A 27009-nucleotide genomic window follows, 5' to 3' on the forward strand; every position below is an offset into this window, starting at 1 on the left:
GTGGTCAGGGAATCTTCCAGAAGATAGCAGCTTTTGTTTCCAGGCCTTGCCTTCATAAAGTCTGAACTACAGCCACAGTGAAAATATACAGAACATACACTCAAATATCTTCTCCTTAACCATTAGAATGTAGCTGTGATGGTTACTTTTATACTGGGCCATGGAGTGCCCAGATATTTGAAGAAATATTGTAGATTTACTGTAACGGCATTTTTTGAGCAGAATATTTAAATTAATTGACTTAGTAAAACAGATTTTTCTTCTTAATATGAATGAGTCTCATTTGAATAGCTGGTCTGAAAAAACAAAAACTGAACTTTCGGCCGGCGCCGCGGTTCACTAGGCTAATCCTCTGCCTTGTGGCGCCAGCACACCGGGTTCTAGTCCCGGTCGGGGCACCGGATTCTGTCCCGGTTGCCCCTCTTCCAGGCCAGCTCTCTGCTGTGGCCAGGGAGTGCAGTGGAGGATGGCTCAAGTGCTTGGGCTCTGCACCCCATGGGAGACCAGGAGAAGAACCTGGCTCCTGCCATCGGATCAGCATGGTGTGCCGGCCGCAGTGCGCTACCGCGGCAGCCATTGGAGGGTGAACCAACGGCAAAAGGAAGACCTTTCTCTCTGTCTCTCTCTCTCTCTCACTATCCACTCTGCCTGTCAAAAAAAAAAAAAATAAAATAACACTGAACTTTCCCCATTCTCTCACTTCTTCACTCCCATCTTCTCCCCAGATTAAGATAAATTCTCCTTCCCTGAAGGTTTCAGAAATTTTTCAGCATAAGGCTCAAACTGAAACATTGGCTCTTCTAAGATCTGAAGTCTGCCCACATTTGCCCTGGAAATATTCTATCCATTCTTGTTCTCGGGTCTTCAGTCTCTAACTAGAACTAGCCCTTGATTCTCCAGGGTCTCCAGTTGCTAAGTCATCTTGCAGATCTTGGAACTTCTCAATCTACAATAAGGTGAATCAATTCTTTCAAATAAAACAAATAAAACTCTTTAATCATAATTCTTTTTGTTTCTTTTTTTTTGAGAAATCTGAGAAATACACTAGACAAGAAATTTTGCTTCCTCCTTATTAATGCTTACACCAGAAGATATTGACTAGACAAATCAATCTCCGAAGTGAAGTGAGGGAAATAACTATAACAGGATGTCCACTTCTATTCCTTCCTAAGTTTCTTGCTTGTTTCAATTTTGAGGATCTATATGGAAAGGAAGAACTACTCTCACTATTTTTACTACTCTATCAATAGAATTTCTATTCATCTATCGATAGAGCTCCTATTTGTGGCAAAACATGAATTGTTGTTTCAATTATTTTAATGGTTAGATAGCTATTTCCCTTTATGTAAGTTTATTATCCTTGCAAACTAACTAGGTTTATGTATTCAACATTTTCCCCTAATAGTGCAATTTTATGGTCTGCAGTTCTCATGTTGCACATCACATCTTTAGACCTGTTCATCCTACATATCTCCTATTTTGCTTCCTCTGAAATAAATCCTTCATTTCTTCCCCACCCTCTGCCCTAGTTAACTACTGTTTTCTTCTCCTTCTATTATGTTTGATGTTTTTAAGGCTCCACACCTAATTGAGATCATGAAATTATTCTTTCCATATCTGGCTTATTTCACCCGGGATAAGTCTGTCAGACTTTTCCATGCTATGGTAAATGACAAGAGCTTATCGTATTTTAGCTTGAATAATATTCTATTGTATATATGCATCATGTTTCTTTATCTATTCATCAATTTTCGGACAAAGGTTATTTCTATACCTTACCTTTGTGAATAAAAGAATGAAAACAGGAAGGAAGTTTCCTTTAAATGGTAATAATTTAATTTTCTTTGACATACACCCAGAAGAAAGATTTTTGTGTCATAGGTATTTCTATTTGTTAATAAGATTTTGTAATTTCTTTTTTAGATAAAATGTTGTATACATAATGAATTGTTCATTAGAAAGTGAAAATTGTACTACTCATAAAGGTGGAGAAAATACTGAAGAATCTGAAGGGTCAAACATGGTGAACCATGTATGTGATAAAGCAAAAAATTGAAAGAAGATTGTATTTCCCATGATATCTTTTGATGCATGTGAAATGAAGCACTTTGCTGAATATTTATCTATAGATGCCAAACACTGGAAAAAGGTGGACATTTCTGTTCATTGTGACATTCACATTCTCAACTGGGTAATAGAGTATGTTAAAAGGAACACTAAGGAGAATAAGATAGTGAGATGCTCACTTTGAAGCCAGGAAATGTCAGTTCAATTCTTATGTCTTCAGAGTTTTTAAAAATGGAGTCACTGATTGAACAATGTCAAAAAATGTGAATATGATTGTAGCTAATCTATACAACCTGAACTGTATCAATTCAAGTCTTCTTACACATATAGCAAATCTGTTCACATACAATATAGTTGATGATTTAAATGTCAAAAATATAAGTTTAGGAATAAACTTTATGTTTTTTTTAAAGATTTATTTTATTTATTTGAAAGAGTTACAGAGAGAGGTAGAGACACAGAGAGAGGTCTTCCATCCACTCGTTCACTCCCCAGATGGCCTCAATGGCCAGAGCTGTGCACATCTGAAGCCAGGAGCCAGGAGCTTCTTTTGGGTGTCCACATGAGTGCAGGGCCCAAGGACTTGGTCCATCCTCCACTGCTTTCCCAGGCTATAGCAGAGAGCTGGATCGAAAGAGGAGCATCTGGGGCTAGAACCAGTGCCCATATGGGATGCTGGCACTTCACTTTAACCTGCTGTACCATAGCGCCCCAGGAGTAAACTTTTTCTAACAAAATTGAAAGACTGTTTGATTCTAAGTAACTGAATCCAGACTCTCAGTGCAATGCAGCAACATTAAACAGATGCTGTTTGTGTAAGAAACCTTTAACAAAAGAAACAGGAAGAAGAAGGTCTTCCATTCATGGAAAAATCAGTGACATGACATTCTCATCTGTGTTTATGTAAGAGATAAGATTTCAAATGGTCAGGAGTATTTGAATAGTCCTTTTTGAAGAGATGTATATTGGTGCTTATGAGTAACAATCAACTGGCTTACTTGTTCAAGATGTTGTCAGACTTTTCTCTGTGTTGATATTTCACATTGTCAGTACCACTCAGAAACAATGGCTTACTCTATGAATGCAAGTTCATTGAGCACCTGAAGACCGTGGGCACCAGAATTTATCCCTCTTGTAACCAAAAAGTTTTTCGGTTTGACCTATCTTACCTTACAAAAGGCTGTAAAGTGAGGAGTGATATAGTTGCCCTTTGTGATCAAGGTGAGAAAATTTGCTGAGCTACCTGACTGCTAGAATATTGGATGGTTTGCACAAGCTCAAAGATGCCATTGCTTAGCTTTTTCTAAGGATACAGTGACTGATCCTGTGGTTGGACCCTGTGATGAAATGGTTCTTGAATATGATGTCCTCCTGGAGTAATCACATCATGGAACCTCAAAATCAGGCATCCAGTGCTCTCTTTTCAATGAAAAATTAGACTCTGCAACTGAAACAACAGTCCTTATGTCAGAAGAAGAACCTTCTTCAGATCTAAGGTCACTGAAGATGAAGTTGGTAATGAAGAAGTAAATAAGAAATAAGGAAAAAAGGAGGAGCCAAAGAAGCTCACTAAACAAGAACAGCGACAACAATAACAAAACAAAACTAAACAAAAAAGCCAAACATCACCAACCCATATGGAAAAACGCATTGGAGACGCCATCTCCTGGAGATATGTCTCCTTCTGTTGTGAGCATGCAGAATAAGTAGGATGCCTCGACATCCTTGAGATTCAACCAGGATACACAAAATAAAGATCAGCAACATGTCTTTGAGAGTACAGCTCATTTAATAAAAATGAGGTTGGCTAATCTGGACTGAGTCAGTCAAAGGAAACAAAAGAAGTTGCAGAAGGTGGTTCTAGGTTTGAAGCACAAAGTATGGCCTCAGTACCACAGGAAAGCAGTTCAGATAAAAACAGAAGGTCCAAAGTCATTTTAGTCAAGGACATCCTGCATAAAGCACCTCAGACGGCCGAAGGCATGCTCTTTGGCATCTAAAGTCCTCTCTTCTTGAGTGTCTTCAGAACTATGACTTTTAAATGGCTTTTAAGGTTTTTTATTATCAGTTATTTTTACAAGTCACACAAATAATAATGCAGAGAAACAGTTTTTTTATGAAAATCCATTTTTAAATATGATACTTTTAAAATTTGCTTTTCTTTCAGTATGCTGCTAAACAACATAGGAAATAGCTTTTATAAATTTACATAGTTAAGATCCCTAATATATTTTATCCTTTACTTATTTCAATGAGAAGAGGCCTAAATTAAGTGTTTGTAATATCATTAAAATTTAGGGGACACAGCTGGTAGTGTCAGTGTGTGTGCACTGATAGCAGTGTTTTTGGGTCTATAAAACTTGGGATAGTTTTGAGAACTGTATTTTGTAGGACACAACATTAAATGATGCTAATTTTAAGTTTGCATTAATATGAAGAAGTGAGATATCTTAAAATTACAATAAAGTTTCAAGAGTTAGGTATTCCAGTCCTGTATTGAGCAGAGTGGTTATTTTACAATGTTAATACAACTTCCTTGAAATTTTTAATTCTTATCTATATTGACATCTGAGCTTAATTATTATCTCTTCTGTGAAGCTAGTGCCATTCTGAATTGGTTAAAATAACTTTTAATAGCCTTAGGTAAATCATTTCTGTTGTATGAGACATTCACCATGCATTTCTTAGTGTTCTTAAGACCTAACCATATTTCTATAGCAATTCAAGTAGCCCATTAAAGCAGTTATGATTTATATTTTCTTTAGACATATCATATATATATATATATATATATGATAGATCATAGTTTAATTTTTCTACACAGGCAGAAACAGTGCTCAGAGTAAAATATTTTAAAAATCATAAGCATATAATAAATTATGTGTTGGGAAATTTCTTGTGTGGTCTCATAAACTTTAAGACACATTGTGTCTCTATTTTAGATTTTACTTGTCTTCTTTTTTTTAAATTTTTATTTAGTAAATATAAATTTCCAAAGTACAGTTTATGGATGACAATGGCTCCCCCCCATAACTTCCCTTCCACCCACAACCCTCCCATCTCCCGCTCCATCTCCCATTCCATTCACATCACGATTCATTTTCAATATCTTGATATACAGAAGATCAATTTGGTATATATTAAGTAAAGATTTCATCAGTTTGCACCCACACAGAACATAAAGTGTAAAATACTGTTTAAGTACTAGTGATAGCATTAATTCACATTGGACAACAAATTAAGGACAGAGAGCCTACATGAGGAGTAAGTGCACAGTGACTCCTGTTGTTGACTTAACAATTGACACTCTTGTTTATGGCGTCAGTAATCTCCCTAGGCTCTAGTCATGAGTTGCCAAGGCTATGGAAGCCTCTTGAGTTCGCTGACTTAGATCTTATTCCGACAAGGTCATAGTCAAAGTGGAAGTTCTACCCTCCCTTCAGAGAAAGGTACCTCCTTCTTTGATGGCCGGTTCTTTCCTGCTGGGATCTCACTCGCAGTGAGTGTCATTTAAATCTACTGTATCCTTGTTGATCTTCTGTCTGGTTGATCTGTCTATTTCTGAGTGGAGTATTGAAGTCCCCCAGCACTATTGTATTGGAGTCTAAATCTCCCTTTAAATCCCTTAACAAATCTTTTAAATAAATCGGTGCCCTATAATTAGATGCATATACATTGATAATCATTATATCTTCCTGTTGAATTGATCGCTTAATCATTATATAGTGCCCCTCCTTGTCTCTCCTAACAGTTTTTGTGTTAAAATTTATTTTGTCTAATATTAAGATGGCTACACCTGCTCTTTTTTCATTTCTGTTGGCATGGTATATCTAATTCCTTCCTTTCACTTTCAATGTGCATACATCATTGTTGAAAAGATGTGTTTCTTGTAAGCAGCAAATAGTTAGGTTTTGTTCCTTAACCCATTCAGCCAATCTGTGCCTTTTAACTGGAGAGTAGAGGCCATTAACGTTCAATGTGACTATTGATAAGTCATAAGTTTGCCCTGCCACTTTCCCACAGATATTTTCTAATATATGCTTTGAACCTCCTGTGATCTTTTGCTGTGAGGTTTCCTTCCTTTACCTTCTTTCATATTGGTGACCGTGTTTTTGTGTTTCTGTGTGTAACACATCTTTAAGCATCTTTTGCAGGGCAGGACGAGTGGCGACAAATTCTTTCAATTTCGGTTTGCTATGAAAAGTCTTCATTTCACCTTCATTCACAAATGAGAGCTTTGCAGGATATAATATTTTGGGCTAGCAGTTTTTCTCTCTTAGTACCTGGGCTATGTCTTGCCATTCCCTCCTAGCCTATATGGTTTGTGATGAGAAGTCTGCTGTGAGTCTAATTGGAGATCCTCTGAGAGTAATCTGACATTTCTCTCTTGCACATTTTAGAATATTTTCTTATTTTTCACTGTGGTGAGTTAAATTAGAACGTGTCATGGTGAGGATCTCTTTTGGTCATGTTTACAAGCGGTACTATGAGCTTCCTGTACTAGGATGTATCTGTCCTTCTCCCAACCAGGGAAGTTCTCTGCTAGTATCTCACTAAAAAGGCCTTCTAATCCTTTCTCTTTCTCCATGTCTTCAGGAACTCCTAGAACCCGAATGTTGGGTTTTTTAATAGTATCCTGTAGATTCCCAACAACATTTTTTAGATTTCTAATTTCCTCTTCTTTTCTTTGGCTTGACTGTATACTTTCCTGTTCTCTGTCTTCTAAGTCCAATATTCTCTCTTCTGCTTCACTGACTCTGTTTTTAAGGTGCTCTAATGTGTTTGTCATTTGATCTATTGGGTTCTTCATTTCATTTTGATTTCTCTTCACTGTCACACTTTCTTGTTCTATTAGTTTCTGTGTTTCATTTTGATTCCTCCTTAATATTTCATTTTCACGAGAGAGATTTTCTATCTTGTCCATTAAGGATTTCTGTAGTTCAAGAATTTGTTTTGAAAACTTCTAAATGTTCTTATCATAAATTTTTTGAAATCTGTATCTTGCATTTCTTCCATCTCATCATCTTCATAATCTTGGTTTGGGGTGTGTTGTTCAATTTGGGGCGTCATAGTATCTTCCTTGTTCTTGTTTCCTCGGTTTCTGTTTTTGTTGCTTGGCATTGTGGAGATATTCTTTGGATTCTTCTTCCCTCACTGTGGTGTTTTTTTTTCTTGTTATACTATGACTGTATTAATGGACTGTCTGCATTTGGAGGACCCTTAGAGGCTTGAGATGGGTGGGGACAGAGAGAGCTCTGTTTGGTTCCTCAGGGTTAAGGGTGTGCCAAAGTTGACACTCCTGGGTTAGGTGTGGTAAATTTCTCTCTCTCTCCCTATTTTTTTTTTTTTTGATTCAGAAGGGAAGTAATTACACAGCTGAATGGAATTGAAGGCAATCAGCTTCCAGTCTCTGGCTCCTGTGGGTATAACATTCACCTGCTCTTTTCCAAGGACCACACAGGGAATCTGTGCCCCACTCAGTGTGGGCTCAAATTCCCCTGCAGTCTCCCATGGGATTGCCAAGGTTACTGAATTGCAGTGTCTCTGGAGAGTACTCAAGTGAACTCCGTGAGTTCTCTCACCCACCGTCTCTTTTTTCACAGTATCAATTCATTAGCTCCACACATTCACTAGGTCCTAACCTCCTGTTATTTCACCCCACCCCCCAAAGTCAAGTTTTTCTGCTTGGCTGAGGGAATGTGCAGCTCTGAAGTGGTGCAGCTTTTACAAATGTCCAAAATGGCACCTGCTCTTTGTCTTGTTCGCCTTTGAGAGGTGAGTAGAAATAGAGAGATTCGAATCCATACCAGTCACTTTTTTTTTTCCACTCTCCTCTAGTTAGCCTGGTGAACTTTCCCCCATGGGGCTTCAAGCCTTGTTCCCTCTAGGCTCTTCCTTGTCCTTTCCGGCCTGTGTTTCAGGCTACTGGGGTTTCGGCTCACTCGCATTCCAGTGGTGGTGCGTAGATTCCATGGCTGGTGTCCCGAGCCATGGGCTCCCGTGCCCTCCATGCAGGTCCACCGTGAATCACTAGTTCAGGAAGAGTTTCCTCTGCTGTTTCTCCCAGAACTCTTCCTTGAACCTGCAGTATCTCCACTTTTATTAAACTATCTCTTTCCCAACTATCAGTGGGCTCCCTTCCTATTACGCCATCTTGCTGGAAAAATCTTTACTAATGTGTGATGATTTCTGTTGAAATATTGAGAAGATACACTCAGTTTAAACATCCAGGGAGGAGGTTTTAGCTAGATGTTATTATATATAATATATATATATTTATATATATATATATATAAATATATATATATATATATTTGCCAAGGTTTTTGAACTTATGTTTGGAAATTTTGTTCCAGTATACATTTGCCCTATTGTTTAATACTTGAAAATAAATTAACAACACAACATATCAAAACTTATGGGATACAGCAAAAGCAGTGTTAAGAGGAATGTTTATAGCAATAGTTGCCTACATCAAGAAACTGGAAAGGCAGCAAATAAATGAGCTTTCAATGCACCTCAAGGATCTAGAAAAACTGCAGCAAACCAGACCCAAATCTAGTAGGAGAAGAAAAATAATTAAAATCAGAGAAGAAATCAACAGGATTGAATCCAAAAAAAAAACATTACAAAAAATCAACCAAACTTAGAGCAGGTTTTTTGAAAAAATAAACAAAATTGGCACCACATTGGCCCAACTAACTAAAAAAGAAAAGACTCAAATCAATAAAATCAGAGATGAAAAAGGGAATGAAACAACAGACACCACAGAAATAAAAAGAATCATCAGAAATTACTACAAGGACGTGTATGCCAGCAAACAGGGAAGTCTATCAGAAATGGACAGATTCCTGGACACATGCAACATACCTAAATTGAACCAGGAAGACATAGAAAACTTAAACAGACCTATAACTGAGACAGAAATTGAATCAGTAATAAAGGCCCTCCCAACAATAAAAGCCCAGGACCAGATGGATTCACTGCTGAGTTCTACCAGGCATTTAGAGAAGAACTAACTCCAATTCTTCTCAAACTATTCAGAACAATCAAAAAAGAGGGAACCCTCCCAAATTCTTTCTATGAAGCCAGAATCTCCTGAATCCCTAAGCCAGAAAAAGATGCAGCATTGAAAGAGAATTACAGACCAATATCCCTGATGAACATAGATGCAAAAATACTCAATAAAATTCTGGCCAATAGAATGCAACAACACATCAGAAAGATCATCCACCCAGACCACGTGGGATTTATCCCTGGTATGCAGGCATGTTTAATGTTCACAAATCAATCATTATGATACACCTCATTAACAACCTGTACAAGAAAAACCATATGATTACCTCAATAAATGCAGAGAAAGCATTCAATAAAATACAATACCCTTTCATGATGAAAACTATAAGCAAACTAGGTATAAAAGGAACATCCCTCAATACAATCAATGCAATGTATGAAAAACCCATGGCCAGCATCCTATTGAGTGGGGAAAAGTTGGAAGCATTTCCACTGAGATCTGGTACCAGACAGGGATGCCCACTCTCACCACTGCTATTCAATATAGTTCTGGAAGTTTTAGCCAGAGCTATTAGGTAAGAAAAATAAATTAAAGGGATACAAATTGGGAAGTAAGAAGTCAAACTATCTCTTTTTGCAGATGATATGATTTGTTATTTAGAGGATCCAAAGAACTCTACTAAGAGACTATTGGAACTCATAGAAGACTTTGTCAAAGTAGCAGGATATAAAATCAATGCACAAAAATCAACAGCCTTTGTATACACAGGAAATGTCATGGCTGAGAAAGAACTTCCAAGATCAATCCCATTCACAATAGCCACAAAAACAATCAAATATCTTGGAATAAACTTAACCAAGATCTCTACAATGAGAATTACAAAATCTTAAAGGAAGAAATAGAAGGGGATTCCAAAAAATGGAAAATTCTTCAATGCTCATGGATTGGAAGAATCAATATCATCACAATGTCCATTCTCCCAAAAGCAATTTTAAGTTCAATGCAATACCAATCAAAATACCAAAGACATTCTTTTCAGTTCGGGAAAAAAAAATGATGCTGAAATTCATATTAAGGCACAGGAGACCTCGAATAGCTAAAGCAATCTTGTACTACAAAAACAAAGCCAGATGCATCACCTATACCAGATTTCAGGACATACTACAAGGCAGTTATAATCAAAGCAGCATGGTACTGGTACAGAAACAGATGGATAGACCAATGGAACAGAATAGAAACACCAGAAATCAATCCAAACATCTACAGCCAACTTATATTTGATCAAGGTTCTAAAACCAATTCCTGGAGCAAGGACACCCTTCAACAAATGGTTCTGAGAAAACTGGATTTCCACATGCAGAAGCATGAAGCAAGACCCCTACCTTTCAACTTACACAAAAATCCACTCAACATGGATTGCAGACCTTAATCTATGACACGACATCATCAATTTATTAGAGAACATCAGATAATCCCTGCATGATATAGGCACTGGCAAAGATGTCTTGGAAGAGACCCCGGAGACACAGGCAGTCAAAGACAAAATTAACATTTGGGATTGAATCAAATTGAGAAGTTTCTATACTGCAAAAGAAACAGTCAGGAAAGTGAAGAGGCAACCAACAGAATGGGAAAAATTATTTGCAAGCTATGCAACAGATAAAGTTTAATAACCAGAATTTAAAAGGGATCAAGAAACTCCACAACAACAAAACAAACAAACCACTTAAGAGATGGGCCAAGGACCTCAATAGATATTTTTCAAAAGAGGAAATCCAAATGGCCAACAGACACATGAAAAAATGTTCAGGATCACTTGCCATCAGGGAAATGCAAATCAAAACCACAATGAGGTTTCACCTCACTCTGGTTATAATGGAACATGATTTGGGTTTGTACATATTGAAAAAAAATGTTGTATACAAATGTGATTAGGTTACTTTATTTATTTATATACTTATTTAACTTGAAGTTGGTGGGTAGGAGAGATAAATGGAGATGGAGATGGAGAGAGAGAGAGAGAGAGAGAGAGAGAGAGAGAGAGAGAAAGGGAAGGAGAGTGAGAGAGAGGGAGATAATCTCCTATCTGTTGGTTCACTTCATTCCACAAATGCCTGCAACTGGTGGGGCTGGTGCTGGTCCAGGCTGAAGCCAGGAGCTTGGAGCCCAGGGTGGATCCCCCGCATGGATGGCAGGATCTCCCATATGGATAGTCAGATCCAGCTACTTGAGCCATTACCTTTTGCTTCTCATGGTGCAAATTGGCAACAAACTGGAATCAACTGTAGCCAGGACTTGACCTCAGACACTGTTATGTGGAATGCAGAGGTCTCAAGTGGTGTCTTACTCTCTCACTCTATAGAACTCATTAGAATATCTTCTCTGGCTTTCAAATAAATAAATAAATCTTTAAAATATTTTTATTATCAGCTCACAGATGTAAATATTATGCAGTTTGGACAATTGGAATATGTATAAGTAATATTAAATTTTTAAACTCTGAAATAGTTGCATGTACTGTTTGCAGCACTCAGGTAAAAAAGTACAATAAATACAGTAAGCTCTTTACTTGGCAATAATATTAACCAAGTAGGTGTAAAGTCAGGAATGCTTATGAAATATTCTGAAAATCTGGTAATTGTAGGAATTCAGATACACTTATATGTAAGGTTAACTAACACTTGACAGTGAAAATAATATAGTGTACAAAGTGATGAAACATAAATTTAGGCTATCAATAAAATCAACAAATAGGGGAAATCTTCTATAGGGTCTGACTACCTGATTTAATAATTTGTATTCTGTAAGTGTTGTATGTACATGTAACCTCTCCACTTGGGACCTGATGGACTCAGTCAGTATTGTTTGCTGGAGTTATTTGAAATTCTTTGCACATGTTCTTGAAGATCAGTGGAACAACTTTGTAACCTCAACATCTGTTGAGCATTAACTTCACAGTCATGGATTTTGTTTCCTTTCCAGCTGTGTGCCCTCTGAATTTGGTTTGAACTTGGAAAAAAAAAATAAAACAGAAAGATCTATAATACAATCCAAATAGATAGATATTTAACTTTTTAGCACTATCAAGTTCAACCCTGGTCATGAGTCTATTTCTGCCTTCATGGAATGTTTATTTTCCTTACTGCTAATAAAGCTTCTGTGTTCATTGTCAGAATTGTAATACCCACTATTTATGTTGTTTTATCCTCTGTTGGATGTATGGACAAAGCTATGTTTTCTATTTTGATACCAAAAGAAAAACTGTCAATCTATTTGGAATAGAATTCTGCTTCAAAATGCTAAATATGTATCTAGTAGCAAAACAGTATCTGTCAAACAAATAAAAGCGATTAAAGCAGAAAATGTTTTTTTTTTAAGCTGGTGAGATCCAGCAGATCTGCTAAGAGTTTAAAAATACTAAAGAGACTAAATAAGAGAGTTTCATTTCAATTTGGAAAAACAATATGAGAGCACATCAAAACATTCATTGAAAAAGAAATTAGATGTTAAGTTTTGGAAAAAAATTGTAATCCATGCATATGTGGGTTCTTCAAAACATTTATGGAAATATGTATTAGGAAAGACGAGTGGAGGATTTCAAACAAATTTTTTGTAACAGCATAAACATATTTGAATTCCATTGTTCCATGAACTTTTAAAATAAATTTCTTTTAACATTTAGTTTTATCTTTGAAAGGCCTAGCAATAGAAAGAGATAGGAAGAGAGGGAGAGAGAGAGAGCGAGAGAGAGAGAGAGAGAGAAAGAGAGAGAGAGAGAGAGAGAATATGAATGAATCTTTAATCCACTGGCTCATTCACTTCCCAAATGGCTGCAATGGCCAGGGCTGTGCCAGTCTGAAGCTGGGAGCCAGGAACTTCATCCAGATCTCCCCCGTGGATGCACAATCCCAAAGACTTGGCCATCCTCTGCTACTTTCCCAGGCACATTAGCAGGAAGCTGCATCAGAAGTGGAGCAGCCAGAACTCAAACTGGTGCCTATATGGGATGCTTGCACAACGGATGGCAGCTTAACCCTCTTTGGCACAGCACCCCCCACCATGGACTTTTTGATGTACCCTGGCATATTACTATAGACATCTGAAAAATAGAAGAGTATAAATTGTTTTCCCTAAGACCTGAAATTGTAACAAATGGTTATTATTTTTAAATTGTAACAAATGTTTATTATTTTCCTGATCACCCCTTAGTCCCTTTATTTGCATACCATGAAAAATATGTGAACTATTTAGTGGAGTACAAAGACTTGGCAAGTGCGTGTATATTCAGAGCATTAATATATTTTCAGAACTATATATATTACATTTTATATAAGGACTTGAAATAAAATTTCTGTGGGTTCATTGGATATTTGTATAATTAATTTCTGCTTTCATTTGGTAAGCCTTATCATCTGATAAGTCTTATTATCTGCAATTTATCAGCTGAGACTCTTCCTTGCTAACATTTTTATTAACTATGGTTGTTAAGGTGGAAATGCCAGACATTTCAAATCAATTCTTTCTAACCTACTGTCAGTGACTTCAGAGACTTAGAGAGGTGTGAGCTAAGAATTTACAGTTGAATCTCAGAGAAATATTTGGTTATCATCTTTCCAAAGGATATACTGAAGAAATATTTTGGGAAAAAAACAAAGAATGAGAGAAAGACAAGACAGCCAGGAGAACTTCACTAAATAGAAGAGTGATATAGTACTAGATTCTTACTACTATTTTTCCCAATAGTAACTTTTTTCAATTTTAAGGTTCTCTTAGAGAAGAAATAAAAACAAAAAAAAATTTAGTATAGAAACATATATTAAGATTTAAAAAGAAAGTACTTATTAGAATCATTCTGAGTTTAAACATTATACCACCTGTAACAGAGTGTCTGGTGAGGAAAACATATTAGATTCCTTTGGTATGTAACGAAAGTATAATAGATATATTAATGACATGCTATATGCAAATTTAGAAGTAATGGAAATAATATCAGGGGCCAAGAGGAATGTTTTGACTGTGATTTTGTTATTACGGAACAATGAAGTTGCTGGGACAGCAGGGCTAATGGTGGTGGTAGCTCACAGGTTCAAGCCTCTCTGTACTGTGCTGTCGTGTGCTCTTCATTTTTGATTGCACAGCCCACATTACAGACAGAAGATCACTCTTGGATGCCGGGAGCCAGTCAAAATTGATTCAATAAAATGATATTTACTGTAAGCTATCATAGGCATTTCCTTCTGGTAATAATTAAGATTTCTGACAGATTGATTTAGCATAAGATTTTTTATATTTGTTTACTTACTGAAATATTTATGGACCTTTATATACATTATTTAGTTATTATTTATATTAATGTTAATTAATTGTATATTACTTGTAAATTGCTATCACTCTGTAGTATGGTGTTAAATAACATATCCCATAAGATGCTTTCTATAATGCCTATAATTCTCATTATAATTAATTTCACATTTAAAAAAAATTTCCTAAGTGCGTTGATACTCAGTTTAGAGTATAGAATAAAATAGAAAATTTAAATACGATTTATCCAAGGCTACAAACCCAGTAGTTAACAGAAAGCCAATGTCTTCTGTCTACAACCATGATTCTGGAACTGCACTATGTTGTTAAAATGAATTTCATGGAAGAGCATATCTAAAGAGACCTCTAAATTTTGAGCATATGAAGTATGATTAGGTATTCCTGACTTCAGCTTAAAAACTATGTATCTACATTACATCAATACCTGAACCTGAATCTGTATCTATACTATAGCTACGCATTTTCCTGTCTTACAGATTCTCTGTAGCCTACATATTTTCTTTGGTGTCCTTTTGAATGCCTGTATCCAATCTTCTCTTTGAGAAAGCATAAAGAAATTATATCTATTCATGCATAAAAAGAAAAAAAAACAATAATAATTCATGTGGCTGTTGCAATGACATTTTAGTGAGGTTCCGTGAGGGGATAGAAGAGACAATGAGGATATGAGCATGATATTTCTCTTAGGATTATTTCTGAGTTTCTTTCTTTCTGACCTAGTATATTTTTAAGTGCTTGGTATATGAAAAAACAAGCAAATGCCAATTGACATGAGATTTTCAATATATCCTTATCATGCTGTCTGAGGCAGTGGTAAGGTCTGTGAGGTGTGAATGGGAAACAGCAAAATGAAAACAGAAATTAATTACAAATACCCAATGAACCCACAGAAATTTTATTTCAAGTCCTTATATAAAATGTATTTATATAGTACTGGTAAATGGCCACACTCCTTTCTGTTTCTCTGTCCTTCCCTGAGCTCCCTTTCTTTGACATTCATTCTTAATTCCATCCAGAGCAGTTCCCCTAGCCATGGCTATGGAGTTTGCATCAAAAACACATCAACAAAAAGATCTCATCATTTGATCCCTGAATCTTAAATTAACAGCATTTATTACTTATAATGTTTTACTAGGATTGCAACAATTAATGTCATGGATCCTATTTCAGTACTGTGCCCCAGATCCTCTACCTTTGCATGACAGTCACTAAAACCCTGTTCCCACTATCCTAGACTAGTATGGAGCCTTTTCCTGTCTCTAACATATAAACTACCAGATGTTGGAGGTTGTTGCCACACTCACTTGTTCAAATCTTTCAAAATATCAACACTAATCTTCATGCTACAGCTACTCTCTCCACCTGAATCCCAACTGCCTGAACCAACATACAAACACACACATGCACACATATGCACATGCACACACACTCACATGCATTACCCATGTCTTCCAATTTATATCAATTCTTTGAAAAGATAAAAGTATATTAATTGTATTAATCAGTTAGAAAGGAATGACTTCAGTCTAGGATAGAATTTATGGATTTCAAACTACTTCCTGTTGGTAGCATAACCAAACATGGTCCTGTCGTCTAGAACCAGTAGCCATTACTGAACCATGGGTAAAGACCAAGAGGAATTTCATAAGAACACTAGCTGTGAACCAACTGCTCTTGATATACTCCAGTTCTCAGAGGTTCTGCTCTCTGCTACTACGTAACACAGTATTCTGAGAAGATATATTCTGAGAAGAAGCATTGAAAGTCTGAGCAATCATCATATAAAAATAGAGTTCTTAGAATGTTGGAAGTGTACAAGGAAATTGTAGATCACAATAATTTATGAAGTTTTTCATTAGACAGCCATATTCTCTTTAAATGTGCACCATCTCACTTAGAACCTAAAGGTGAAGAATGATTTGCCTTTCTTTGGCTCCATCCCATCGCTATAGATTAGAACTCCAAATCAATATTGGCCAAATGCCGGTATAATTTAAGACACTATAATTATAGGGCTTAGAGCTCTGGAAGAATTAATGATCACAGTTCAAAAGGATTAATTGGCTGGCACTGTGGCTCACATGGCTAATCCTCCACCTGCAGCACCTGCACCCCGTGTTCTAGTCCCAGTTGGGGTGCCGGATTCTGTCCCGGTTGCTCCTCTCCCAGTCCAGCTCTCTGCTGTGGCCCAGGAAGGCAGTGGAGGATGGCCCAAGTGCTTGGGCCCTGCACCCGCATGGGAGACCAGGAGAGGCACCTGGCTCCTGGCTTCAGATAGGCACAGTGCACCATCCATGGTGGCCATTTCGGGGGTGAACCAAAGGAGAAGGAATACCTTTCTCTCCGTATCTCTCTCTCACTGTCTAACTCTGCCTCTCTAATAAAACAAACAAACAAACAAAAAGGATTAATCAAAACTTAGAAAAGTATAGTAAAGACTGTCTCCTTTTCATTTCCAGGACATTCTCTCTCTACTTTTTTCTCTTTCAGATTCTTAAAAATCCAAGATACTGACATTGGTGGAATCTTTGGTTCACTAGCATGGGAATCTTGCTTTTAGGGATGAGAACAGTAGTCAGTGGTAGAAAGTATATGAGTTTGGTCTCATTCCACAGTCTTCATTGGTTTTATGTTCCCAGCCAATGTAGTTGAGGATGAAATTTCTGGTCAAATTTACTGTAAGCACTGGGATTCGTTTTCCTGTTCTGAATATTCTGAAACTAGCTCTATCTAAGGAATAAAGCTTGGATCCAGGTTTGGCTCTTATTAAACCTGGGTAGAAAAAAAAGCTTGCATTATGTCTGGGTCTTTAACTCTGTATTGTTTAGAGAAAAAGGAGATCTCCATTAATTGTGCTTCATTCATTAGAATTTTGTATTAGAAGTAGAGTTTCATCTAGCCATACAGTGCCAATTCGCCATGATTTTTTTGCCAGTATTTTAAAAGAAGTCATTAATCAAGGGGAGCATTTGGAAATTCTAATTCATGATATCCTTGAATATGTGAATTGCATTCTTTTTCTTAAGGTCTCACTCTATAAAGGACATTCATTAGAGATATAAGTTGTAGGGAGAAATTTAATCTATTCCAATTCCTTATCAAAAAGGTCTTCCAGAAAATTTAAAGTCTGTTCCAGCTTCAAGATCATCTTTGCCTCAGAGTAAAATCCTCAATTAGGTTGGGCTAAAAGGTTCTAGAAATTTCTACCTGACATGGGACACTGCCTCAATCTCTCTGAGCGCTCCTTCAGGTGACTAAAGTTCTTATCAGAACCTTAGTTATTAGACTCCTGCATCATTTTTTATCTTCTGATCATTCCTTCTGCTTCCTTCTTCCTTTAAAGGTACAAACAGCTTGAACTCTAAACTATGTATCACTTTCCATTTTTAAACTCCAACTTGTATAGAGACTATAACAACATGTATAGAGACTAAAATTCCTCATGATACATTTCTACAATATTTGTCATAGGCGGGGAGTGGGCAAAAATATAAGCTAAATTCCACTAAGAGATAGGGTCAACGCTTCTCAATATAGTAGAACACTCCAGGATAAATTTCTTATGTGATACTGATTATCAGGTATCAAGGTAATACAGTAACGGCCAAGGGACATGCTGGGTTTATTCTTATTCAAAGAGAGCAACACTCCCTTTCTGGCTACTTTGTTCTTTTTTCCTGTTACCTATCTCTAAAATGTCTCATAAATCAGTGAAATTCATCATTTTAACAATCTGAATCCCTGCCAGCTATTGAAAGCTGTTCCTATGGGAAATAAGATTTTTATTTTTTATATATATCTAACAACTAAACTTACAGAATTATCCAATTAAAAATATCAGTCATTGGAATGAGTGATAGCATATCAGTCAACTTACCCATTTACCAAAATCAAAGGAGTAAGTTTGCTTGTAACTTCAAGGGCCTGAAAAGGATAGTAAAAATCTGGTATTCCTCATTTCTCATATTTCCACCATCATTATATGCAGTCAAATTCCGGTTTTTATGTGTGCTTTTAAAATTATTTAATGTAACATTTAAAATTCATTAACATAGACAGAACATGTTTCATGAACTTCACAGATACGAATTCAAGAACAAAATGATACTTTTCTCCTTCTTATAACTGTATTTTAAACTAGAAAAACAAACTCATTGTGATAGTACATACCTGGAAATTTAATTTACTAGATATGTGAACATGTCTTCTTTTCCAAATTCATCTCTTAGAGCTTCCTATTTATTTATATATTAAGCAATACTGAATGACTTTATTTCACCTGATATGCCAGACTGTTTTGTACCATTTTGTATTTCTTCTATCATAATACACCTACAACTAAGTTCTAAGATGCAAGTACCTTTTTATGCTTCAGTACAGAAATTTACTCCAACAAAGAAATCAAACCCACCCCTTGGTAATGCCATGAGTAGATATACATACTCCTATCATTACAATCATGCCATTATTAAACTTCTGGAGAATAGGAGTAACATTTGACTACTTTTGCCTCCCTAGTATCCAGTAATTTAATATCCAGGTTGTAGCAGGTACTCAGTAGCTATTTACTAAGATAATATTCAGTTTCTATAGCTTATAATTTTTAGAATAAAAATTCATCTTACAGGATATTTGTTCTTCACAAAAATTTGTAACTATAATTGAAAAAGTTGTTACTGACAAATTAATATGCTTTTAATCACAATTAATTTCTTATAAATGGATTTTGGAAATAAACACACAAGAATAATATTATTAATATTATTAATATTATTTCTATATGACTGTTTTTACATGCCTCTGTGTACAAAACAGTTAGATTGAGTCATAGTTTTCAGTAATTTTTTTCATTAGAAATAACAGCAATTTTATTGGGATTTTTAATGACCTGATACTATACAGATGAATGATATTTATTATAGTTCCTTGCTACATTCCTCTAGCAAAATTTTGTAAATTTTGTAAGAAAATCTGCTATTTTGGTAGAAGAAATGATCATTTGACATTTTAACTTTTCCTAATCATATATAAAAGATTTATTGACACAGTGAAAATACCAGAAAAATTAGAAAGTGTCAATATGCACTTATAAAACTGAAATCATTTACGTTTTGTCCCTATGGATGATACATTGCATCCAATGTGGTGGAGCTGGTAATCAGAATTAAATTTACTCCATGAGTAACAGTTGTTAAGTCATTATCACTTCATCTATAAACTAAGTAGCTTTAATTATTTTGACCATTTAAATTGAATTTAAACTTGAACTTGATTTCCATTTCAAGTAATTTACTACATAGTGTTGAGAATTCAAAGAGAGTAAGAATCAGATTTTAGGTTTTCAACATGCTTGCAATCTAAGGGTACAAGAAAATTCAAACTTGTGTGTTAGCAAGTGCTATTTCAACCATTCAAAACCCAAACTTAAATATGAAATAACATAAGACTTACTAAAATTATATCTATATCTTTTATAGGCCTTATCCTCCTTCACACTAATAATAACATAGTAATATAATAATATAGTAATGCATTAAAATCAATTACACTGAATTTTATCTACAAATATTCAAATAAGTAGCATAGCATATTTATAACTATGTACCCCTAGTTTTCGAAGACCATAAGTGATAAAGACTTTTTAATTATTGCAGTTTCCTAATGTGCATCATGGGATTTTTATTTTAATTATATATGAACTTAAGTAATAAAAGAGACAAAATTAATAAAACTGGTTACATATCTAATTAATACTTAGCTAGAAAATTGAAAAGAGTAGGTTTAAAACTCACATTTACAAATATGTCTACACAACTGAGAAGCAAATACATGAATTGGAATTACATTTGATGAAATAATAAATAATACAGCTGAGAAAAAGAAGAATAGGTGGAACATTAAAAATTGGTTCAGATGCATGTTATATAGAAGAGGGTCTACCAGAGATTAAAATTTTGTCTACAAGCAAAGTGTATAGAAATTGTAGAGGAGTAAGACCAAAAAAGTGGCTGAAAAATATTTTTAAAATTCAAATCCCCAGATTGATAAACATTGAAATATTTAGCCGAATAAAATTTTAGATACTTCAGAGTAAAAGCATTAACAAGAAAATTAAAAAAAAAAAACTTGAAATTTATTTTTAAAATTAAGTGTATATATGAAAAAACAATTCTTATTGAAAGAAAAAATTAAAGGTTGTCATATTATTTATACTATTTAAATTAATTAATTTATTTGAGTTTCAGAGAGAGGGAGAACTCTCATGTTCTGGTTCAACCCAAGAAGCCTATCTCATCCAGAGACTGAAAGCAAAGTCTGCCAGAATTAAAATGAGAAATGGTAAACAAACCTCCACTAACAGTCTATTTCTATACATTTTTCAGTGACAATTCAAGCAGACAGGAAGAACTGTCAAAGTATAGAAAACATGAACATCAATATTTCTCTAATGGACACACTTGCACATTGCACTCAGTGCTTATAAAAGGTGCAGTCTTTTTGAGCACATATGGAATGTTTCAAAAATTGCCAGTGTACCAAGTCACAATAGGATGTTCAAAAACAATGATGAGTCAATATCAGAGGATACATTCTCTGATTCCAAAACATTAACAAAACCAAAAATTATGTGCAGGGCAGGATTTATGTCACAACAAGTAAAGCAGCCACCTATGATGCTAACATCCCTTATGGGTGTCAGTTCATGTTGTGTCTTCAAGACTTCTGTTGTAGCTCGTTGCTAATGACCTGGGAAACGCAGTGTAGATGGCCCAAATATATGGACCTCTGCCACCCACGTGGGAGACCTGGCTGAATCTCCCGGCTTTGGCTGGAGCTGCTGCTGGCCGTTTTGGCCATCTGGGATATAAACCAATGGGTGGAAGATCTCACTCTCTCTGTGTGTCTCTGCCCCAGTCTCTGTAACTCTGCCTTTCAAATAACTAAATAAGGAAATCTTTTAAAATATTATAAACTCTTTTCATTTGAAAATATCAAATCAGGTTTTCACATAAATAACTGGTGCTATAAATAATAGTTGAAGTTAAGTATTTGGAATAGACGGAAACTGAAAATGTTGAACATCAATAATGAAGAGATCAAATGAAAGCCATTTTTGAGGGAAACTAAAACATTGTATTTATAAATAAGAAAAGGAAAAATACAGAGTGATTTTAGCATATGATTATATGGTTGATGTAGATGATATAAAATTACTGATTTCACAATTGTTTCTACATGAATGCTAACGTGACTTTTACAGGAGTTTCTGAGGAATAGTGAGTATTATAAGGCGCTTACCCAAAGAATTTAAACAACTCTCTGAGTCTCAGTCTTTACAGCCATCTTCTTTTCTCTCCCTCCCTCCCTCTCCCTCTCTTTTTCTCTCTCTCTCACTCTCTTTTTTTTTTTTTTTTTTGACAGGCACAGTGGACAGTGAGAGAGACAGAGAGAAAGGTCTTCCTTTACCATTGGTTCACCCTCCAATGGCCACCGCGGCCGGCGTGCTGCGGCCAGCACACTGTGCTGATCCGAAGGCAGGAGCCAGGTGCTTCTCCTGGTCTCTCATGCAGGTGCAAGGCCCAAGCACTTGGGCCATCCTCCACTGCACTCCTGGGCCACAGCAGAGAGCTGGACTGGAAGGGGACAACTGGGACAGAATCCAGCACCCCGACCGGGACTAGAACCCCGTGTGCTGGAGCTGCAAGGCAGAGGATTAGCCTATTGAGCTAATTCACATCTGATAATTCTAAATATTTGTGTATTAGATACTATGTGATAATTGAATGTGCATATAAAATGTGCAATGTTCAACTTCTATATCTATCAGCTCAAACACTTATCATTTCTTTGTTTTTAGAGTATTCAAATTTACCTCTATAAGCTATTTGAAATATTCAATAAAATATTAGCAATCTTAGGTACCCTAATGTGATACAGAACATTAGAAGTTATTATTCAGATGTGACTGAACCCCTTTTGACATTTATCATCCTGGCTCCATAAATTCCCCAATACTATCATTACCACTGGTTCACACTCTTTCTGTGAAAAGTATGTCCAGTAAGTTAGAACATTCGGTATTTGTCCATCTTTCCTTGAGCTATTATACCTAATATAAGGTATACAGCAGGGATTTTGAATACAAAAAGGTAACATCACTTTGTTGCTCAAACCTATTAAGTAGAACTTTGGAAAATTTCTTGTTTAGGTTTCAGAAAATCATTATCACTTAACTTATAATAGTATATTTCAAGTACCAGAATTACAAGCTGATCTCAAAACAACCACTAACTGCAGCTTCATTCCCCTTGGCCCTTTATAATGGATATTAGATTTAAGCAATAAATTTGAGAATACTTTATTTTATGTAATAATAGACATTCTTTGGTTTAGGACAATCTAAAACCATTAAGTTGGCCGGCGCCGCAGCTCACTAGACTAATCCTCTGCCTGCGGCGCCGGCACACCGGGTTCTAGTCCCAGTTGGGGTGCTGGATTCTGTCCTGGTTGCTCCTCTTCCAGTCCAGCTCTCTGCTGTGGCCCAGGAAGGCAGTGGAGGATGGCCCAAGTGCTTGGGCCCTGCACCCGCATGGGAGACCAGGAGGAAGCACCTGGCTCCTGGCTTTGGATCAGCACGGTGCGCTGGCTCAGCACACCAGCCATGGTGGCCATTTGGTAAAGGAAGACCTTTCTCTCTGTCTCTCTCTCTGTGTCCACTCTGCATGTCAAAATAAATAAATAAATAAATACATACATAAGTAAAAATAAATAAAACCAATAAGTTGACTGTTGGAGTTCTATAATAAACGGATGAAAAGTCCTATGGACTTTAACAAATTAGGTAAAGCAATAGGTAAGGAGATAATTTCTTTCAAAAATAAAGAAAAAAAATAAAAACCAAAACCTCTTATTTACACCTATTTTTAAAGTTCTGAGATTCTATCTACATATCTTTTTGAATGGTATAAAAGAAACCACAATTGAAAATGTAATGAAATCCAAAGACAGGAAATACCTGTGGTGGGGGATCACTCTACAAAATGGTCTGAAGTTTCCCAATAACGTTGGTTTGGAACAGCTGCAGGAACTAATTTTGTTCGTCAAGTTTTCGATGGTGTATATTTTGTCCTTTTAGATCTTGTATTGAGCATAATCTATCACTACATGTGGAATAGACATAGTTTTTGTTAGGGAAAAAAAACTAGATTTCATTAAATTATATCAAGTCGAAAAACTGTAAACTTCAAAGGAGTATTCATGTCAATGAAAAATATTTTGTTGAAATGTTGATTTTCAGTGTTTTTCAGCAAGATATACATTTACCAAATTAATGTCTGTAGAAAACTTAAGATACTCACTTCTCTCACCTAGCTCTGAGAAGACAGCATGTCTGCACTGGCCACCAGTCAGAGGAGTAGCAGGTAGTGTCCTGCTAAAGACCACAGTGAGGTTTCACCTCACCTCAAGTAGAATGACTATCATCCAGAAATCCAAAAATACTGAATGCTTGCAGGAATGAGGAGAAAAAGGTACACTGATACAGTGTTGGTAGGAAAGTAAACTAGTACAACTATTATGGAAGACAGACTTAGATTCCTCAGAACTCTGAAAATATACCTGCTGTATGATGCTTACAACTTATCCTGGGAATATACTCAAAGGAAATGAAATCAGCCTGTGAAAAAAGTTATTTGTACCCTCATTTTTATAGCAGCTAAATTTGCAGTAGCTAAGTTGCAAAATCAACCCAGATGGTCATCAACTGATAACTGGATAAAGAAAATACTACTCAGCCATAAAAAAGAATGAAATCCTCTCTTTTGCAACAAAATGGCTACAACTGGAAATCATTACTTTTTTTTTTTTTTTTTGACAGGCAGAGTGGACAGTGAGAGAGAGAGACAGAGAGAAAGGTCTTCCTTTACCACTGGGTCACCCTCAAATGGCCGCTGCAGCCAGCGCACCGCACTGATCCGAAACCAGGAGCCAGGTGCTTCTCCTGGTCTCCCATTGGGTGCAGGGCCCAAGGACTTGGGCCATCCTTCACTGCCTTCCTGGGCCACAGCAGAGAGCTGGCCTGGAAGAGGGGCAACCAGGACAGAATCTGGCACCTCGACCAGGACTAGAACCCAGTGTGCCGGCGCCGCAGGTGGAGGATTAGCCTATTGTATTGCGGCACCAGACAAATCATTATGCTTAGTGAAATAAGCCAAACACACACACACAAAAACAGACATAATGTTCTAATTGGGTTGTAGCTAATATATAGAGTACAAAAATTTTAATGTATATCAGCTAAATGATGATTTTGTGATTTGATTGTTGATGGTAACCCTAATATATACTTCATGAAACAGTGGTCTATCTACCTTTTACTTTAGAGCTCTTTGTTTAGAGAAGCATGGAGCCTTTGATTATAAAATAAAATTGAAAGTATGTTATTGTGAAACATTGAAAGGAAAAAAAGGGAAAGAAAGGAAGGAAGTAGGGAGGAAAGTATCATTGGATTCTCAGAATCTTACCTATGAAATTGGTGAAATCTGTGCTCTATACATCAATAAATAAAACTATGTAATAAAAAAAGAAATAAGATTCTATGACCTACCAACGATATTTTGAAGAACATAATGGTGCTATCTTTTAGTTTCTACTGATTTGCTTCTATTATTCCCTTGGCTGTCTTTCCTTATAATTGTTAAGCTTTTTTTTCTCCAGGAGGGAAAAGAAACATCCATCTAAGAAAAGTAGGACTTGAAGAAACAAAATCTCACCCAGTCCAGAAGAGAAAACAAAGTTCTCTGACAAAGGGAAAAGGAACTGAGAAAGGGGTAAGAGGTTATTCATGAGTGTCCCATAAGAGCTGAAGATGGAACATGGTCTTCAGAGGAAATGACAGAGCCAACTAAGACAAGAGCAATCCTTGCATCTTGATCATGCCAAAATTCAAAGCAAAGTCACAACAGTCATCTATCATCAGCAGCAGAAGAAAGACAGCAGTAAGAACAAATTGTATTACCCAGAAACCATGCAAATAAACCTCTCACTAAGAAAGACAACAAACAAAAGAGCTTTCTCTGCAGACATCTCCTGAGAAGTTGACCGTCTTCCTACCTTGCCCTGAAATTCTGGAGGGCAATGTGTATGTATATAAAAAATACACACTAAAGTAAGAAAAAAAAAAAAAAGACCTACATTCTGTGCATTTTATATTGATTGGTTTATGATTTGAGATTCTGTTGAAAATAGCTACAGTTTATATATCTAGTGTCTGAATATCTGCAGTTTAGTAAATTTACTTCACTCTTTAGAATTAATTCTTACAAGAAATACCTCCTTGAAAATTCACTTAGTCATATGCACATAAGATTTACCTTAGGTTTCCCATCTTACATATTTAATATTAGGATAAAGGACATTTAAGTTTTATAACATATTGACCTATCAAAATAAATCCACTTCAAATCAAATACTCTATAGTTATTGTCCAGCAGGAAGCAGGATTACCCTTTGTAGATGCAGGGAATTACATGGAAATGGATATGACTGTTTTATCCATTAAGCAAATCACAGATTCTGTCATTCATTCCTTTTAACTGAAGTCAAATAGCAAATGTTCTTAACAAGAGAGAATAAGACCCTGCAATCTCAGACAGCTAAGTCACTAACTAAATAGAGTGACAAATTTAAAATCCATATTAGGCACATAGCTAAAAGATAAGCAAAATTAGAACAGACTAGCTTGCAATGTTTAAATACTTTAAGATAATAAATATTGCATCAATCTACAGTGAAATTAAATTTCTGTTCATGCCAAAATCATAAATAGGCATTGTATTTATTAACCTCTACTATTTATTTTCTCTCAAAACTTTATTATAATTTTAAATACATATGTAATTGTCACTAGTATCCAACTGTAATATGAACATTAAATTACCATTGCATATGGGTGAAAGTGAATTTAATTAGGCAATCCTCCCTTTACTTCTAATAATGATGATTCTTTTCTATTTGGAAGGGATATCTAGTTTTCCTTGCTCATACAAACATTCTAGAGCAAATATCTAAGCAACTCTGAAACACAATTAATGCTTTAAAGAAAACATAAGAAGAAAAAAAGAAAATATTTTCTAAGTAAATAGAAATAGGTAAAAAGCACCAAAAAATTACAAAAAAAGGGAGAAATATAGGGAAAATTTACTCCTTCCAGGTGATGTTTTAATTTTGTAAGCATATTAAAATAAGAACTTAATATGATAAACTAAATTGAAAAGAAAGAGTAGAGAATTTAGTAAAAAAATCATGTCTACTGTTGGTAGTTAAAATACTGGAAAGAAATATCAGATACTGCAAAAGAACAGAAGAGGAAGAGTGGGGCAAAAAAGAGCAAATTAAAATATGAAAGAAAATCACAGCAAGCGAGATTTACAAACGGGTGAACTCACAGTTGTTTTTACTCAAGAATAGGTACCAATGGTAGTGTATTAGTTGGCTGGGGCTGCATCAATAAAGTGATGCTGGGGCTAGCTCTGTGGCATATCAGGTAAAGCTGCCACCTACAGTGCAGGCATCTCATACGGGTGCTGATTCCAGACCCAGCT

The 27009-nt window shown here is 35.9% G+C and overlaps 1 pseudogene; it reads left to right on the forward strand.

Annotated features, from left to right (window-relative positions):
- The first annotated feature begins 1942 nt into the window (after positions 1-1942).
- LOC133750924 (SANT and BTB domain regulator of class switch recombination-like) lies at positions 1943-4027 on the forward strand (annotated as a pseudogene).
- The last annotated feature ends 22982 nt before the right edge of the window (positions 4028-27009 follow it).

This window comes from Lepus europaeus, chromosome 2, assembly GCF_033115175.1.
Source record: "Lepus europaeus isolate LE1 chromosome 2, mLepTim1.pri, whole genome shotgun sequence".
Taxonomy (NCBI): Eukaryota; Metazoa; Chordata; class Mammalia; order Lagomorpha; family Leporidae; genus Lepus; species Lepus europaeus.